The 5,389-nt window shown below is 44.4% G+C and overlaps 1 long non-coding RNA gene across 1 annotated transcript; it reads right to left on the bottom strand.

The window, feature by feature from the left end:
• Positions 1–588: 588 nt before the first annotated feature.
• On the bottom strand, positions 589–4,909 carry LOC144729246 (uncharacterized). Its single transcript, XR_013587667.1, has 2 exons — positions 3,957–4,909; positions 589–2,636 (listed from the first exon to the last, which is right to left on the bottom strand). It is a non-coding gene; the product is annotated as an uncharacterized LOC144729246 (long non-coding RNA).
• Between the last annotated feature and the right edge of the window lie 480 nt (positions 4,910–5,389).

Below are 5,389 nucleotides of genomic sequence, written 5' to 3'. Positions count from 1 at the left end.
GTCCTGCATTGAGCTATTTTAAAAGAAAACAGCTCTTATGGAGAGGAACACAAATACAAATACTGATACTAAGTAAGAACAATTGTTATTGCGCACTCTAATGAGTCCATTCTATCACGACTTCGCATTGATCACACATTGAAGTAGGCTCTCTGAAACAACGCCGTTCAGAGTGTGTTGCAGAACTGGCTCAGACAAAGGGATGGATCCCGAACGTGAGCTGGCAGCGGTGTTCCAGCGCCTTTGGGCCGGAAACCCCAAAACTGCGCTGGCCGTATCTCGCGCGAGATTTACACGTGGCAGGTACAGCAGCGGATCGCAGTTGGAGTCCATTCGGTGTCTGTCGAAGCTGGCACGCACTGCGTCGGCGTTGCTGTGCAAGTACAGGTACGAATGCGTCGTGTCATATTCTAATGTAACACTTCTCGTAGGGAAAACATTCGGGCCTCACTTGGTAAAATACATTATTAAATGTAAATTTCTATCGGGGTGCCGTCATTGCATTATGGTGCAGCTTTTAACAATGTTTCAGTCGATATCCGTGGCCTCCCCATCTCTCTGCTACGAAAAAGGACACTGTCAAAATCATCACCGACATATTGGAATTTATTTTTCCTCCTTTGGTAGGTGTTATTGTCAAATGTGTTGCTCGACTGTCATCTCCTGCTCAAACCAACAACCCAGCAGGAGTCGCAGAAAATGTATAGATCTACGTGATCCACTTACTGTTCCTCCAATGTGCTGGATTACGGACAAGTTTTGAACACGTGCGCCTTTGAGCCAGTTTGCGTTGACGGTTTGATTCCGGCAGCCTCTCAGTAATTGCTGTTACGAACGTGTGTTCTCTCGTAGACTGCTAGAACCTTTACTTTATTCACAAGAGTATGCCGTCGCGTGCTCGTATTGCTGACTGAAGTCGTGCACGAACATCTACGTGAATAGCCCCTCTGTTGATTAGGCAGCTCTAAATTGATTATCACTATGTAACACAATTTTTGTCCCTGGGTAGGAAGTGTTATTTTTTAATTGCTTGTGCCTAAAAAGTATAGAAATGGCTCTTATTCCCTACAAACTTTGCTTTTGTGACCAGGACAGTGATATTTGGAAATTTACATTTTCAATTAGGAAACGGGCGAATTTGTGTATTTTCGTTCACATAAAGTCAGAAAAAAACATATGAATAAAAATGTACATGTATTTATACTAAAGTAAAACAAAAATTACTATAAAAGATTTTTAAGTGAGTAGTTTTTCGAGATTTACGATTATACTGTAAATCACTTTCACGAATCAGCCCGCAAATGTAGTCTCCCATCATTATACTGTCTTTGGTAGCGGCGTTCAAAGTCCAGTATATCCTGGTGGAAGTGCTCGCCTTGCTCCTCCGAGTACGATCCCATGTTCTCCTTGAATTTATGAAGATGAGCATCAAAGATATGGACTTTGAGGGGCATTTTACAGCCCATTGTGCCGTAGTTCTTCACCAGTCTCAATCAGCTCTACAAAGTTTTCAGTCTTGTGATTGCCCAGGAAGGCTCGAACCACTGCGATAAAGCTGTTCCAAGCCGCTTTCTCCTTACTAGTGAGCTTCTTGGGGAAATCATTGCACTCCGGGATCTTCTTTATCTGTGGTCCGACGAAGACACCGGCTTTGACCGTTGCCTCAGACAGCTTAGGGAAGAAGTCTTGAAGGTACTTGAAGGCTGCCGACTCCTTATCTACAGCTCTGACAAATTGTTTCATAAGGCCCAATTTGATGTGCAGTGGTGGGATCAGCACCTTCTGGGGGTCCACCAGTGGCTCCCACTTGACGTTGTTCCTCCCCGCAGAGAACTCAGTCTGCTGTGGCCAGTCCCACCGGTGGTAGTGTGCATTGGTGTCCTTGCTGTCCCAAAGGCAAAGATAGCAAGGAAACTTGGTAAAACCGCCTTGGAGACCCATCAGGAATGCCACCATTTTGAAGTCTCCGATGACCTCCCAGCCGTACTCATCATACTTAAAGGCATCCAGCAAGGTCTGGATACTGTTGCAATCCTATTTGAGGTGCACTGAGTGAGCCAGGCGAAGAGATGGGTACTTGTTACCATTTTGGAGCAGCACGGCTTTGAGGCTCCCGGATGAGCTGTCATTGAAGAAGCGCCACTCATTCTGGTTACAGGTGATTCCGATTGCCTCAAACAGACTGGTCACATTGTGGCAGAAGCAGAGCCCATCCTGATGGGTGAAGAAGCTGCAAAAAGGTTGGTGACGCTTCCTCTGATCTGCGACTTGCACACTTGCATCCAACAAGTTCCACTGCTTGAGCCTAGATGTCAAAAGCTCGCCATTGGACTTGGTGAGACCAAGATCTCTGATCAAGTCGTTGAGGTCTTTTTGGTTGGGGTAGTATGGGTTTCTATCCTCAGCTCCACCTCTGAAATTGTCATCTGGATTTACGTCTTCCTCGTTCTCTGACTTGCTGCTCTCTTCTAAAGATGAAGGAAGGTCTGGATACATGATAGCAGGTGCATTCTTGCCAGTCGGACGTTTGGAAGGGTCCACCATGCAGAAGTAGCAGTTGCTTGAGTGGTCAGTGGGTTCCCACCAAATTCTTGGGATAGCGAACTCCATAGCTCTCTTTTCCCCTCTGTACCATCCTACCAAAAAAACATGTATTTCACCCATGACTAATGTGTAAGATTCTTGCAACATTTTTCATATATGATATCTTTTTTCAATAACATTTTAAAATTAAAAACTTTTACAATCTTATTTTTTTTTACAAATTTTATAACTTAAAAATCCGAGCAACAATTGTCCATCTTACCTTCCAGAGTTTTTTTTGCATTTCTCGCAGGTGAAATGAGATGCCCAGGATTTGCCTTGATCCCCAACAGGCATGCCAAAATATGCCTTGTAGGCCTCACACATCTTAGCAGATGCTTCCACAGAGCATTTTTTCACTCTTGCTCTAATGAATTGGTCGCAGACATAGCAAAATGCGTCTGCTGAATGCTTGCAGCCTCTTCATGCCATCTCAGAAAAATGCAGATATGTATCCACTTAGGCAGGTGGAACTAAACTGAACTGGTGAGCTTAAGTCCCCTGTATTTATACTACTATTTATATTACTGGAAAGTTATAGAATGTTCTAGAAGTTACTCCAAGTTTACTCAGCACTAAATCTATCTAGGACGTTCTGGAAAATAGGTAAATTTCAAAATAAACTGTCCTGGTCTCAAAAGCAATGGTTGTGGGGAATAATAGCCATTTTCTGTACTTTTGAGGATTACGCAATTAGGAAATAACACTTACTTGACCGGGGACAATTTTTTGTTTTTAATTTGTTACACAGTGTTATTTAAAGATTAAATCAAGAATTATCCAAAAACAATTACCTGACCACATCTTCATCTTGTAACCACACTGGCATATGCTATGTATAATGAAATGGGAAGCCTCATTATACCTTATGTGACACGTACATTTTAGTAATATTTTTGAGATTGTAACACACATGTGTACATATTTACATCAGCTCATGCCTCCTGTAAATCACGTGACTTTTGCGTGGCCAGCCCCACTCTGAATCCCTCCTCTCTCCCTGCCCACTGTGAAAACTCACGCCATTCTGTAAAACAGCATCAGGGCCCTCGCGTAACCTCTTCCTCCCCATCCTCATCTTTCCTGACCCTTTGGTCCCATTTTTCTGTTCCTTTCCCGTCCCCTTTTCCCTTTCCTATTGCTATCTCTTTTTCCAAGAATTCTGTCCTTAACCCTACTCCTCTTTCCCTGGTGTGCCATGGTTAAAATGTCCAGAGAGAGCTTTTGGCCTCCGCTTCTGTCCTTCCCAGATGTATTGGAGGTGGTGGGAGTACACACACTTTACCCTACCACACGCAACCCCAATTGATTAACCGTGGCGTACCCATTTATACTGCTGGGTGGACAGAGGCGGTGAAATTTGAGAAACTCACACTGTCGTTTCCGCAGCCGCGTTGTCGATGGGCAACCTCCACATTTTGAGTCTGATGCGCCGACTGCGAGCACGTGTGTTGATCTTCTTTCGCACCGCCCGTAGCCAACCGTGGTAATCTGAGGTGCGGGGGAAGGACAACAAACGAGCATCACGGCAGCATCCAACAGTTCTTGTTTAAATCGCCACAATTTGGCTTCCCTTTTGTGTAGTGCTGTAAATGCGGCCACGGCCTTACAAATGTTGCGCCTTAAACTTAAGATTTCCCTCGTGATGAGCGGTAATGGGCGAGCAAGACTGCGAATGCGCACACACGTGCGCGTGTGTGTGGTGGGGCTTGACACGGTCACAGCGGGGGGGGGGGGGGCTCACCCACACACTCGACGCAACGTGGTTGTCTCGCGATCCAATCGTGCTGAAATTGCAGGCAATCAGTCACACCCACTCGTTCAACGATTGGCTATTTTTAAGTGAGCGTACTATAGGATTTCACTTACTGAGCTTAAGCCTGCACGCATCTATGCATCTGCCGGTCTGCCCTGTACACTTCCACACGTTCTGCGATAATGTGTTTAAAAAAAGTCATTCACAGATACAATTACCTGGATACAATTGCCTAGAAATTTACTACATTCGAGATGCAATTAAAATGAAACGAGCACACACTTAACAGATAAATTATAAATGTAGGATACAAGTAACCCTTTTACAATGAACGTGGTCCACGCACACAATTCTCCTTTTTGAGTACACATCTGGGTGCGAGTGTGCGTGTTCAATGGCCCCACGATAGGTGAGCTGGATATGCGCTTGGTGCTTGGTGCAAATGCAAGTTGATGAACGGAGGAAATCCAGATGAGTGCTCACACACATGCTGGGTGGAGGTTTATAAGTGCACACTGTGCAGCAGTCCATGTAGAAATGGTAATCACCTTTAACAAATTGTCACGTGAAAAAATTACATTTCATTCACCCAGTGCCGTATTAGGCTCGTGCGGGGCCTGTAGCCAATGTTATAAAGGGGCCCTAATTTTTTTACAAAAAACATACATATTAAAACACGCATTTTTTACTTGCATAGTAAAGTAATTGTATTTTTTCATCTGCTATACAGCCATATAATACGACAAATCGCTAACCTTAAACACCAAGCCGTTCATAAAAGTTGAAGGCAGTATAGTACTATAGTAATCGAAGAAGTGCAGAATCACTGAACCGGAATTGATAGATTGAAAGTATTTAGCGCGGGGCCCTTGAACGTGCGGGGCCCGTAGCATATGTAGCTACTTTTGATATGAGTATAATCCGGCACTGTATTCACCCAGTTGTTAGGGTGCATAACTCGGTGGTGAGATGTTAACTACCTCTCCTGGTGTGCAGGAGTTCGTGGGTTCGATCCAGACCCTGACGCCTGCTGTATATTTGGAGTTTTCA

Source organism: Lampetra planeri, chromosome 32 (genome assembly GCF_965212315.1).
Source record: "Lampetra planeri chromosome 32, kcLamPlan1.2.h2, whole genome shotgun sequence".
In the NCBI taxonomy this organism is placed as follows: domain Eukaryota; kingdom Metazoa; phylum Chordata; class Hyperoartia; order Petromyzontiformes; family Petromyzontidae; genus Lampetra; species Lampetra planeri.
Note: the sequence above shows the minus strand (reverse complement) of the source record. Positions and strands in the feature narration are given on the sequence as shown.